This window comes from Chlorocebus sabaeus, chromosome 21, assembly GCF_047675955.1.
Source record: "Chlorocebus sabaeus isolate Y175 chromosome 21, mChlSab1.0.hap1, whole genome shotgun sequence".
Classification (NCBI taxonomy): domain Eukaryota; kingdom Metazoa; phylum Chordata; class Mammalia; order Primates; family Cercopithecidae; genus Chlorocebus; species Chlorocebus sabaeus.
In genome coordinates, this window is record NC_132924.1 from 81,399,339 (window position 1) to 81,412,296 (window position 12,958).

Sequence of the window (12,958 nt, forward strand, 5' to 3'; positions counted from 1 at the left end):
AAGTGCAGCAAGGAAAACAAATCAAATCCAGTAAGTATATGCAAGAAGCTATTTGCAAAGGTCACTGCATTAGCCCTTTGGTGTACAAATGCTGAGTGCTCTACATTTCATGTACTGTAGTGACTTAGGCAGCTTTTTCTTTCCAGTTTCAAACCAGATATTTCTCCCCACTAGACTACAATGGGAGGAGAGGTGGGGACACGTAAAAGTTGCAGGATTCCTTCTACTGACTACTAGCACCAATTATTGCTGACACAAAAACATAATGCCGCTGTTTTCATCACTGTCTCACCATGGCTTATCCTTACCCAGCTATTTCCCAAGAGAAAATGCTGATGTCTTTCTTCAAACACATTTCAACTGCTCTTTTGGAGCCTTCAGAAACAGCTATCAAACTGAGCAGCCCAGCGTGGTGGGAGTGGTGAGAAGGGGGATAAGGTGTCCAGAGAAAAATGGCTGTGTCCCACAAAAATAATGAGGACAGGATGCAAGGGGCAGAAATGAGATGCCTAATCAATAAAGGCATCTCAATCATGGATGCCAATAAAACTCACAGATAAATATCAGAAAATGTATAATTTAGCCTCCCTACAGAAACGTTGCACATTGGATTTAATATGCTTCCATGTGACCCCAGGACACAGGGCATTGCTCAGACTTCATGTGGAAATGGAAAGCTGGGGAGTCGCCTGGGTTGAAAGAACAGAATGTTCTTCACTGCACTGTCATTTAGCTTCCAGGAATGCTGCATTTCAGTGGTAGGTAGTCATTCTGTGAAAAAGTTCATCATGGTCACAATAGAGGGACTGTCCAAGTATGCTAATGCTTCAAGAGATGTCACTTAGTTGAAATCTGTGTCTTGCCTTCATGCTATGTCACAGTGAAGAGGGAGGAAGTTAATATGTACAAGAAAAGATTGTTCTAGTTTTCCAGATGACTACATACTGAATCAAACTTTACGAGTATAAAACAATAAAGAGGTAAGTATTTTTTACTTGGAGTTAGATCCCTGTCTTGGTTTTTGTAAGTTCTAGGTTTCCCAGGGTAACAGCTTTATTCATGAGCTTTTTACCTTTAGCTTCATGGGGCAAGTATTCTTTCTACGGGTGCTGTGTGTCTTCTTGATTTGACTGGTATCAAGTAACATGAGAAAAAACTTCTCAGCTTTAAAATGATCCTGTAGGACAAAATTTTGATAGCTGTCTTTACTGTTAAATTGTATGAAAAATTGGCCAGGCATGGTGGTTCACGCCTGTAATCCCAGCACTTTGGGAGGCCAAAGCGGACAGATCACTCGAGGCCAGCAGCTCGAGACCAGCCTGGCAACATGGTGAAACCCTGTCTCCATTAAAAATACAAAAACTAGCCAAGCATGGTAGTATGCACCTGTAATTCTAGCTACTCATGAGGCTGAGGGATGAGAATCACTTGAATCCGGGAGGTGGAGGCTGCAGTGAGCTGAGATCATGCCACTGCACTCCAACATGGGTGACAAGTGAGACTCCGTCTCAAGAAAGAAATAAATTAAATAAATAAATAGTATTAAAACTGTATAACTACTAGGACTTTGTGATAAAATACAGGTTCACATTTACAAATCAACTTAATTATAAGATAAAAGTCTTTTTACTCTTACCAGTTTTACTACTATCTATTCCGAATGTAACTACCCTTCTCTTAAGATGTATGCATAACTTTAGCAACTTGGTATTGTAAAGTCCAAGGGAAAGAACAACTTTCAAGTCATCAACCAAAACAGTCAGCAAGTGACTCCAACACCCTGTCAGGTTATTTTTCATACACAGCTTGCCAAATGGGAACATGCTTTAAGGTGCAGCCTGGGCATTCTTCTTCCTCACACTCCTTATGGTTACCATCAGGACCAAACTTACACAAATGTGGCCAGTGGAAAACTCACTTTATGAAGTGATTTCAGAGGCATCCTCTCTCCTCACTCTGGTTGATTATCAAAATGCCACCACTAGCAGCCTTGCATTTCAGCTCAAGGTTTTCGACCCAGGTAGAAGTCAGATTTCCCAGGGAGAGAATGTACACTTTAGGGTTAAAATGGCAAATGTGAGCAGTTTTTATGTGTGACACTGGATAAGGGCAGATAGAGGGCACCTCCCAAAGAGAAGGATGTGGGATGGGCCTGAGAGTTTGCAAACCACAGTCCACAATTCTTGCTGCATGCATTTTTCTGAACATCACAGCATGCCAGTGAATGTGGGAAAAACTACTGAAAACTCTAAGTAGCTATGGAAAAAAAACTTACTTATTCTAATGTCAGAGACCAAATACTTGAATAGCCTAGGGACACTCTGAGTATGTGTGCTTTAGAATTTTGAGAAGTTTCAGTCGGTCTTTGTGAGGCCAGGGAAACAAATTGGGAAGACTCAGCATTTAGTTTTGACAAGATTCAACCATTCACAAAACTAAAAAACGAGATATTTTAGTGGCTCTCACAGCACCTGACAACTAAAAGCTTTCTTGGGCCAATTAACAAAAGGCTAGCCAACAAAAGAAAGACCAACAAGAAGTTTGTATTGAGAAAAGAAGAATACAGACTTTTCACTTGCTGCTTTAGAAGACACAGATTTTCAATCAAATACCCTTCACACAATGGAAGAAAGAAAAAATAATGCATCCAGAGAGAAAAACTCCCTTAGAACTACCTGAGAGTGGGCTAGGAAATGGGAAAGCACCTGCTGTTGAGCCCAGTGTTTCCACCTTAAAAGGGCACCATGTACTTCCTCATGGTGGCCGCTGTTTTCCTGCTCACCAGAAAACACCAGTTTTACAAATAAACTCCCACTCTCAGTGCCTTACTATCTCATAGATATCAGACAATATATTATCTACGAACGAATTTTCCATACCTCACTGCCGATACTAGTATTGTATTGGTAAGCCACCATACTTAATATCATTACTAGTAACTCCTAGTTTCTAACAACTGTAATTTGGTATATGTCCCTAACAGAATGGATGGTACTTACTATCACATTGCTTTACCTTGCAGGTGTTCTTTATGAAATAAGGACACTTGTAGAGGAGAGGGGTACATAAAAACTGTATAAAACAGGTCATTTTGCATCAACAAAGGGAGCTTTCTCTTAAAAGAGCCATCTGTACAAAATTAAGGCTGCTTTGGTATTGGTCATAATTACCTAACATCAATTTTGCTAGTCTCTGCTAATTTCCACTTTTCAGGGACTGTTCAAGCAGAACAAAATTTGTGCTATTTGATTTACAACGCAACATTCTTATTTTCCAGGCTACTAATTTGAGGATTTCTGATGGTATTTTGAAACACTGTAAGAACTAGTCATATGAAGTCAGTTTCAATACAACACAATGGAAGCAAATTCAGCTGAGGCATGAATCATTTCCTCTCAATTACAAAAGGACATCTCAATGGATCAACCTAAGAATTCTCAAGAACAAGGGACAACATGCTCAAAGGATTTCACTATCTCAAAATCTTATATACAATCTTCTTTCCTTAACTAAAATCCATGAGTTTATTTGTTAAATGAAATCAACAAGGTAAAGAACTGAATGTCTGAACAATCGTGCTCTTATAATTCCTTAAAAAAGCTATTATTGGTCGAGATACAGCTCTCTGAACTGTGTTCCAGATCTCCAAGTAAGATTATTTTTTCATCAAGTTCAGTACTATAATAGATGGCCTTTCAGAAGGCATCATAGGCCTAACAGGGTCCATTCTAGAGCTGATAATGCTGAATGGCACAAATAGGAATGGGGCGGACAGGGGGGTGGGAAATAAGAAACGGGGAAGGAATTTACAAAGCAGAAATCACATTTCAAAGTAACATTTAAACTTTCAAGAGAGATATTTTTATTATTTGGACTCCATTGTGAGACAAGAAAAATCATTAATGGATGGTATACCCTCAGGAGACTTTTGATATATGATTGAATCAAAAAGAAAATTATTTTCTTGTAAATGATTCCCTATAATTTTTAATCTTTAGTCCTTTTAGAAACATTTTTACCAGCAGTGCTTTTCCTCTGCTCTCTATTTTCTGGGCTTTATGATTCATGATTTAGTTAAACAAAAATCTTATTACTATGAAAGGACACGAGGGCTGGTTTTCTTCCCTATGTATTTGATCTATCTTCTTTGACACTGGTATGATTAATGTTTTTGCATCTGTGTTTCTACTCTCTGTCTTTTATCATATGCTCCGGATTGAAAAGTATTAACTATGGCAATAATATTATATAATCACATTATTTAATATTATAATTCTCATCTTTAACTATGAATTCAAATGTTTTAAGAAGACAAACTCTTACCTTTGAAGAAGCTCTTCTTATCTGAAGAAGTTGTTCTTCCTTTTAATTCTTTAAACCAAAAGTCTTCTTAGCATTGCTCTGTGGGTTAAAAAGTGGGGGAAATGTTAACAAGACATTGATTGTCATCAATCACAGCAGACTGTCAATATATTAACTCCAACTGACTCTCTGATGGGAAACACAATTAAAGAGAGAGCCCTGCAAGGAAGACAAATCATGACTAGATTTGCCAACACATATCTCTGCTGGCTTCGATCAAAAGTGACAGCGGAGAAGTGACCAGAACTCTGGTGGACATCCCATTAAAGGATTCCAGCCTACAGAGTCACGTCTGATTCCTCTTTTCAGTTTAGAGGAATAAAGAGGCTTTTGTAATGTATCTATACAGTGTGGATAAAATACTTCTTTGCTATGGGTTTATTATTATTATTTAAATTTTTTTATTTGGTAGCATAGGAACTTTTTAAGTTATGTTGGAAAGGCCTCAGGTCTTCAACAAGGGTCATAAATAGAAGCTGGGAACAGCCAAGATCTGAGGAGCAAGTTCCACCTGGGCTGTGACAAAGGCTCAGCAGTGGACAGCTCCCAAGTTCTGCAGTCTCCAACTCTCCTCCCATCAGCCTCAATGTTCCCTTTGCAAATAGTCCAGCTGAGAATTAGCCAGAGAAAGAGAGGAGGAATGGGGAGTAGAACAATCACAGCTGAGCACATTAAGTTTCATTTTTTAAACAACCAATTCAGTGACACCCAAGGTTTCTAAGGGAGGATTTGTGTCTTTTTGAACTTTGGATTTCTGGGAACAGAAGTCATACTATCAACCTCTGAAAAACCCCTCAGAGAAGAGAAACAAGTGTCAATTGAGGAACTCTGGACTGCACTCAAATATTAGGACAACTATGAATTGCAAAATTATTCTGTTAATAAAATAAAAGATGCTTAATAATCTCAGCTGGTTTTGCCCATATATATGTTATAAAATATTTCCTGCATTAAGTTGCGAAAAATGTTAATTACATGTAAAACCACACTTAATAGATTTTCATTGGATGTGAAGCAATGATAATTTATCAGGACAAAATATTCATATTGTGGAGGTTTGTAATTTTTCCTTAGAATTGGAACCAATTTTATAGTAATATTCAGTTTTCACTTTTTAAAAAACCCCCTAGAGTTGTGTAGGAGAGCATCTATAAGAATTTTAAGATATATCTACAATAACAACTCAATTCAGCAAACTTATATTGAGCACTTAATACACATCTGCCAATTCACTGGATAAATCTAAACAAGAAACAAAATAAAATACAAATATTTCATGCTTCCTACCATGACGGATCTCAGTCCACATGCTGATGGATTCCTAAGTTTTAATAGTTCTCAGCATAATCCAATTCAGGGCAAAGTGCTCTAAAAAGCACAGATGTGTAATTCTGCATAATATGGTTCCATGGCATCATGTGGAAAAACTATTTCATCCTTGCTTATATGTACTATTGATAGGGCACTGCTACATTTTTAACCTCCTTGTGGTGATGTAAACCCTGAAGCCTTTGGGAAGACCACCAAAAGACTGTATTAATTATATTACCACATCAGCAATTATGCCAAAATTTCTAGGAAATGACTTTTTGTTACATTCATTACTCTTATTTTGACAAATGTTGTCAATGGCCTTTCATTACCCCAAAACCCATTTAGATCGAGAGAATAGGGTAATACATCATTGCTCAGGACTAATTTTCCAATAACCAGGTAACAATTTAATTTTTTAACCAAAATGCAATCAACTTACCCTATTAAATAAAACCAGTCCTAAGTCAAAAGGTCAAGATAAGATTTGATGCATTTTTAAAGTAGACTTCAGAAAAGACAGATAACATCTACGTGAAAAATGTAAGAAACTCAAAGGCCACAGTACACATAACAAACCAATTACAATAATAGTAATTCAATAACATACAGCACTAAAAATTCAAATAATTCTGAAAAGTGAATACTTGACTTAGCCACGTACAGAAAAATAAAATAATAAACTTCCTGTTTCACAGTAAATTTCTATGGATTGGGATACATTTTTTGCAGAACTTTTTTGGTGGAAAGAGAGTTGTTTGGTTTTAAAATGAGAATTCATAACATTCAATACAACTGAAAGTCTGCTATTACAAGCAGTATTAGGTAAAAAGTATCAGCAGGCAAAAACTTGTAAAATCTCATTTGGCTTATACTTTTTAGGTCAACTCTAAAGGTATTAGAGATGTTTACTCTGGTTCTTGTGAGGCTGATTTCTAAAAACTGGCCTCCTTAACAATACAGTAAAGGTTAGATTACATTAAGATATCAAGCCTTTGACCGCTCCCCCCAACTCCAGTCAATTCTGTCCTGTTTACATTCTTCAAAACAAATACAGTTGAGAAATAGTTTTCAGAACATCAATTCTGAAAACTTTATATGCAATAATATATTTATGTATTTGCACAAGTATGTATTTGTGCAACATGCAAAACTGTTCTGCCTTTTATCACTATAAAATGACAGTAAATTATAAATTTATATTTAATCTTTAGTCTTAACAGAAATTTTAGTAGTAGTAAAATCATATTAATCCCAAACTCTTTTTTTTTCTTAATTTCCTGTCTTTGACACGATCCTTGGACTGAATTTGGGTTCCATTCACATTTAACCAGAGAAAAATGGATTAAAAAAAAAACCTTGTTAAAACTGGCATTTATCTTTGGTTTCTCTAGGGTATGCCTGTCATCCAGCCGCTAATTCAGCTTGACATGGCCAGAAGCCCAAATCATCTTGAAACCCAGTTCTCCCATTACAGCAGCCTATGAAACAAAATACACTCCAAAAAAGAGAGTATGGTCTGAGATAAAGCACATTCTCCAACTATAGCTCCACCAGATGGCACCCAGAGGGCCCTCCCTCTACCACAACCTAGTTGGCTGGGCTCCTGGGAACACAGGGCCCCGACTTCTGGCCCCAAGTTTAGCACCAAGCTCAGCCTACTCCTGCAAGACTAAACTCGTTGGGACTTGGGACTGACCCCATGTTACACATCTCGTGGAAGTTAGGGTGGGAGCAAGAAGGGATCCATTCTAGCAAGAAAGTCGCAGGTGAACCGATGTGGATCATGCTTTACCTTTCAGAGAAATTAACACATTGGTCCTTGAAGACTGAAGACTGATCACTCACAGAAGCATCTGACTGCCTCAAGTGACACTATCATTTGCTACTTTGTAGACCGATGCAAACATCTAGTAATGAGCAAATTACATTGATAGAGGACACGTTGGATATATACCACCTTACTGTCAGTGCGCTGGAAATCATGTTGTCATGTACATGAATGTAGCCGTCCATGGTACATAGTTGCTATGGTCTGAATGTGCTTCACAAAGTTCCTATGTAGGAAACTTAATCACCAATGCAACAACATTCAGAGGTGGGATCTTTAAGAGGTGATTAGGTCATGAGGGGCTTTGTCCTCATGCATGGATTCACGTCAATATTGTGGGAGCAGGTTTGTTCTCACAAGAGTGGACTTGTTATAAAAGTGAGTTCTGTTCCCCTCTTCCTCTTGCTTTCATGTACACGCTCTCTTGCCCTTTCTCATCCTTCTGTCTTCTGCTGTGGGATAATGCAGCAAGAAAGTCCTCACAAGATGCAGGCCTCTTGACCTTGGACTTCTCTGCCTCCAGAACCATGAGCTAAATGCATTTATTTTCTTTATAAATTACCTAGTCTATAGCACTCTGTTGCACAAAACAGACTGAGACATTAGTGCTTGGTATACTTCATGGTTTCATAAAAGTACAAATAGAAACCTAGAAGTTCAGGCCAGGTGCGGTGGCTCACCCTGTAATCCCAGCACTTTGGAAGGCCAAGGCAGGCGGATCACGAGGTCAGGAGATTGAGACCATCCTGACTAACATGGTGAAACTCTGTCTCTACTAAAAAAAAAAAAAAAAAAAAAAAAAACCAAAAAAATTAGCTAGGCATGGTGGCAGGCACCTGTAGTCCCAGCTACTCAGGAGGTTGAGGCAGGAGAATGGTGTGAACCCAGGAGATGGAGCATGCAGTGAGCCAAGATCACACCACTGCACAGCCTGGGTGACAGACCAAGACTCCATCTTAAAAAAAAAAAAAAAAGAAAGGAAACCTAGAAGTTCAATGTGCAGCCACAGCTAGCTGTCTAACAAAGAGTCATGCCCTCTCTGTCATGTAAGGTGGCTGTGGGGAAGAAGTTCCTGTCCAGGGTCTACATTTCCAGCTCTCCTTGTGTCTAGGTGTGACTGTAAGGTGTAAGAGAGCTAATATGTGTCACTTCTTTGTTCAGATGTTTAAAAAGAAAATACGTCTTTTCCACCCCTCCTATCTCTTCTCTCCATTTCTGGCTGTATGTCAATGCCAGTGAAACCTGAGAAGTTGCACGGCATGGCCTTTGTCAGCTTAGGTGAAGAGCAGAGATCCTTCCCTCCGCATTCACGGTCTACATCACTAACAGTGAACTGTTACATGAGCTAAGAGGAACTCTAATTGTGTGACGTTTCTAGTTTGGGGGTTTGTTAGAATAGCTAGCTCTGCCCTATCTAATAGAGTCAGCATGTTGTGAACATAATAGAAACCTTAAATGAAATCTTGTCCTCATTGGTCCTTCTTCTACGTCTATTATCTAAGAAGGAGATTTAATTTCAAAATATAAGTGTCTGCAGAGCAGTACAGCAAATTGATTAGAGGGTATTAAATAACTCCTTAATAGAAACAGTTAAAGTAACAGTGTTGACTTCACCTAGGGAAGAAAAAGATTAAAGGAGTCTAGTTAAACTGTCAATAAATATATGAAGATTCTAAAAATTTTATGTGGCAGATAGTGAGAAACTATTTTTCAAGTTCACTGAACATAAAACAAATACAGAAGGCTCTGTGTGACAGCTATAAATTAACACCATATCTAAGAAAATGGGGAAGACTGAGGCCAGGTATAGTGGCTTATGCCTGTAATCCCAGCACTTTGGGAGGGTGAGGCAGGTGCATCACTTGAGGTCAGGAGTTCAAGACCAGCCTGGCCAACATGGTGGAAGCCTGTCTTTACTGAATAACAAAAATTAGCTGGATGTGGTGGCGGGCACCTGTAATCCCAGCTCCTAGGAAGGCTGAGGCAGCAGAATCACTTGAACCCAGGAGGCAGAGGGTGCACTGAGCTAAGATGGCGCCATTGCACTCTAGCCTGGTGACAGAGGGAGACTCAGTCTCAAAAAAAAAAAAAAAAAAAAAAAAAAAAAAGTAAAAGAAAAGGAAAGGGGGAAGATTGAAAATAGAATTTTTGTGAGAATCTGATTCTGCAGATTTAGGAGAGACCTGGAAATTCACTTTCCTTCCTTCCTTCCTTCCTTCCTTCCTTCCTTCCTTCCTTCCTTCCTTCCTTCCTTCCTTCCTTCCCTCTCTCCCTCCCTCCCTCCCTGCTTCCTTCCTTCCTTCCTTCCTTCCTTCTTTCTTTTTTTTTTTCTGGAGATGGAGTCTTGCTCTGTTGCCCAGGCTGGAGAGCAGTGGTGCGATCTTGGCTCACTTCAAGCTCCGCCTCATGGGTTCACGCCATTCTCCTGCCTCGGCCTCCCAAGTAGCTGGGACTATAGGCGCCCGCCACCACGTCCAGCTAATTTTTTGTATTTTTAGTAGAGACGGGGTTTCACTGTGCTAGCCAGGATGGTCTCAATCTCCTGACCTCGTGATGCGCCCGCCTCGGCCTCCCAAAGTGTGGGATTACAGGTGTGAGCCACTGCACCTGGCCAGAAATTCACTCTTCTAATAGGCGGACCCAGGGGGTTCTGGTACATATGGTCCCAGGCCACACAATAATCAACAGGGTGAAATAATGTCTCTAGGATAATGATGGTTAAACAATGAAATACACAACTTTGTGAGGCTGTTAGATTCCCTTTCTCGAAATAATATCAGGAATGTTTCTCATCCACAGGGTGGAAAACACACTATCAACAAACACAAAAGAGCACTTGGAATCTAGATAAGTAACACAGGATTCCAATGCTTGAGCAGTTCAGAGTCTCGGGAGACTGACTGTTGAGTCTGTGTATGTATGTGTGCATACGTGTGTGTAGAGAAGGTGGTGATGAGAAGGAGGAAACAAAGATGACCCCTGGTTCTGAATGGAGAACAGGAGGTTTCATTCATGGGGAAGCAGATGTACTTCAGCATGGCCCTGGGAATCCCAGTCTCCCTTAGGCATACTAGTCCTGGAACAGCCTCCATATGATGTTGCCACCCACCAAGATATAGAATGAAACAAATGAAGTCGAGGCACCCAACCCTATTCAGGTAGCAAAAGCAGTTCATGTTTATATATTTTACAAATCAGACTTCTATGTAAAGTGGGGAGAAAGATTCTAAGGCAAATAAAAAATGTTCTATAAATCTACAACTACATGAAGAGTTACTGTTTAATTGGTATTGAGGTTCAATCTGGGATGACGAAAACATTCTGTAAGATGGATATGGTAATGGTCACACAACAATGTGAATGTACTTAATGCTACTGACCTGTATACTTAAAAACTGTCAAAATTTCGAATTTTGTGCTATGTATATTTCACCACAATAAAAAAGGAAAGCATGGCTATAAACTTCCTTCCAACTCTGTAAGTTAATAGATATAATATTTGTAGGAAAAAAATCAACTTACACCCTAAACTCCTCCATTAATACTTTCTGTGTCCTTGAAAAGTTAGGAAAACATTAATTTATTCAACAAATATTTAGTGACCAACTACCATGGCTCAGGCACTGTTCTAGGCACTGATGATGCAGTAATAAACAGAATAGAAAAAAATCCCTGCCCTCATAGAGCATTTATTTATCACCTCATTACGCGAAACATTTATTAACCGCCTATCATTTGCCAAGTTCTATGCTGAGCACCAGAAATACAATGGTGAAAAAGAAGTGAAAGCCTTAGAAACCCAGTCTCGTCTTGGCCTCATAAAGCTTATGGTCAATAGCGGAAGATAGATATTGAACAAATAATCACAGAAATGGATCTAAAAAAACCAATTTTGAAAAGTTGTTAAGGCAGGGGTATGTGGTGCTCCTAGAGTGTGTGGTGATGGAAACTGGCTTTGTCAAGGTCAGACTTTTCTAAGGAAACGATGACTGAGCTGAGGTCCTACAGAGTTGGGGAAGGAATGATGTGCTACAGTTTTGATACCAATGCACAATTTAATTGGGCACAGAAATAGAAGAAGAAAAGCAGGGGACAAGAGGAACAGGTCTGATGAGGTTGACAAAGCAGGCAGAGGCCTGGCCATTTGCAGTCCTGCAGTTCTTTCTACCTTTATCCTAAGAGCAATGGGAAGCCATTGATGTATTTTAAGAAGGCTGAGGGTGGAAGAAGAATGATTTGATCAGAAATAATACCTATTTTGCTGCTCTAACAATTTTAAAAGTACCAACTGAAAATGAAGGCAAGAACTACAAGTGAATTCCCATACAATTATAAAAAACACTTTTTGATAGTGTTTAATATACTAAAGATTTATCATAAGATAAAAAAAATTATTAACAGCACTCCAATTTTTAATTATTTGGTATTGATCAAACATAGTCTCTTGAGCCAGGAACAGTAACTCATGCCTATAATCTGAGCACTGTGGGAGGCTAAGGCAGGAAGACAACTTGAGTCCAGGAGTTCGAGACCAACCTGGGCAACACAGGGAGATCCTGTCTCTATGAAAAATAAAAATAAAAATAAATTATCTGGGCATGGTGGCATGCACCTGTGGACCCAGCTACTTGGGAAGCTGAGGCAAGGATTGCTTGAGCCTGGCAGGTTGAGGCAGCAGTGAGCCATTGTACTCCAGCTGGGAGGACAGAGCTAGACCCTGTCTCAATAAAACAAAACAAAAGAACAAAACAAAACAAAGTCTCTTAGGGTTCTATTATATAATCTACTAATGAAGCTGAATTTGTTTTTATAAGCCTGGTAAATTAAGTTGCCCACACCTGATTAATACTGTTTAAAACTGAATATTTTAGGCCAGGCACAGTGGCTCACACCTGTAATCCCAGCACTTTGGGAGGCTGAGCTGGATGGATCACCTGAGGTCAGGAGTTTGAGACCAGCCTGGGCAACATGGTGAAACCCTGTTTCTACTAAAAATACAAAAATTAGCTGGGTGTGGTGGTGGGCACCTGTAATCCCAGCTACTTGGGAGGCTGAGGCAGGAGAACCACTTGAACCAGGAGGCAGAGGTTGCAGTGAGCCGAGATCATGCCACTATACTCCAGCCTGGGAGACAAAGCAAGACTGTCTAAAAAGAAAAAGAGTGAATATTTTAAAAAACAAAACAACAGTGAAACTATCTGATTACATAAATTATATTAAACTTCATAAAATATGATTATTTAGGCGCACATAAAGTGACAAAGGAAATTTAACTAATTGTTGTACGTATTTGATTAATATCTAAGAACTTGAACAAAGAATCTAACACACATACAACATTTCTTCCCTTAAAATATGATTATCAATGTAACATATACTGTTGAATGGGACAAAAAATTCAGACCAGCATAATACTGTGTGCAAAGAGAAAATATATATGGTAATAAGAAAAAT

General features: G+C 39.0%; 1 protein-coding gene across 49 annotated transcripts in view; it reads right to left on the reverse strand.

Moving 5' to 3' along the window:
- Nucleotides 1–12,958, reverse strand: part of NRCAM (neuronal cell adhesion molecule) — a 305,485-nt gene that overhangs the window by 160,362 nt on the left and 132,165 nt on the right. For all 49 annotated transcript variants that reach the window (XM_073009252.1, XM_073009268.1, XM_073009263.1 and 46 more), the window contains one exon: nucleotides 4,324–4,401. The gene's annotated coding sequence lies outside the window, so the exon portion shown is untranslated. The remainder of the gene's footprint in view (nucleotides 1–4,323; nucleotides 4,402–12,958) is intronic.